This window comes from Myotis davidii, unplaced genomic scaffold (genome assembly GCF_000327345.1).
Source record: "Myotis davidii unplaced genomic scaffold, ASM32734v1 scaffold209, whole genome shotgun sequence".
NCBI lineage: Eukaryota > Metazoa > Chordata > Mammalia > Chiroptera > Vespertilionidae > Myotis > Myotis davidii.
Genome location: NW_006300047.1, coordinates 2837665 through 2838997, shown reverse-complemented (window position 1 = coordinate 2838997; position 1333 = coordinate 2837665).

The following is a 1333-nucleotide window of genomic DNA, read 5'->3' as shown; positions in this document are numbered from 1 at the left end:
TCTCCTTTTTTTCTTTTTTTTTTTTATTCTGGGCCAGCTTTAGCTCTGAGGTTTGGCTCCAGCTCTGAGGCCTCAGCTGATGAAAGCAGGTATTTGGTTTGTTTGGGTTCTATAATCGAAACACTGTTTCAACTCCAGCTCTGAGATCCCGGCTGGCTGAAAGCAGGTTTCTGGGGTTTTGTTTAGCTTCTATATTTGTAAGAATGTTTCAAACTGCAAGCTCAGAGGCCAGCAGCGGCAGGCGGGGAACGTTGGAGTCCTCCATCACTGAAGCAAGCAAGACTCATGTTCACTTCAGGCTGCCTGGCTGCCGACCGCCATCTTGGCTGGCAGTTAATTTGCATATCGCCCTGATTAGCTAATGGGAAGGGTAGCAGGTGTACAGCTAATTACCATGTTTCTCTTTTATTAGATAGGATATCAGACGTTTGAACAATTTCTTTTCTCTTTTGCCTCCACTACAGGGGATGTTCCATGCAGCAAGAACAATATCTGCATAGTTTGTCACTTCAAACCCAACACTTAGTGTTGGGCTTGCATGCAGGGCCTGCTGGAGGACTACTTCTTTTCTTTTCTTTTCTTTTTCTTTCTTTTTTTTTTTTTTTGTTAATCCTCACCTGAGAATATTTTTCTGTTGATTTTTTTTTTCAGAGAGAGAGTGGAAGGGGAAGGTGGGAGAGAAAGAGAAAGAAACATTAATATGAGAGAGAGACACATCGATTGGTTGCCTCTCTCATGCACTCCAACTGGGGCCAGAGATTGAACCTGCAACCCAGGTACATGCCCTAGACCAGGAATTGAACCTGAGACACTTCAGTGTGTGAGCCAATGCTCTAACCATTTAGCCACACCAGCCAGGTGACTATTTCTTCAACTAATGAAACAGCATGTCATAGGCCCTCAATAAAGGTGTTTGCAAGAATTCCCTCTGGTCCTCCTCTCTCAACCTTCCTCTCGGTCCATTGTCTCCTCTTAGGTGATCTGGGAGAGCTGCTCTGCCCAGACGTCTCTAACTTGGACAGTAGCATCAGCTCTTCGGTGCTGAGGCTACCAATCTGATGTGATTTCTGATTCACTGGTCTCAGGCCTGCCTGTAGACAGTCAGTGCCCAGACCCCTCCAACCAAGGTGTCCCCACGCCCCATGCACACAGCCTCCAGGCCAGCACAAGCCCACATGTCCTCATTTCCAGCTGGTGCAAAGCCTCTTCACAGAAATGCCCCTCATTGGGCTCCAGCCCTCTTGCCACCATCCTACACCAGCCTGCCGTGTGTGCAGTGTGAACACTCACCATGATCACGCCCCTCCCTCTCACAGAATCCCTGTGATGAATA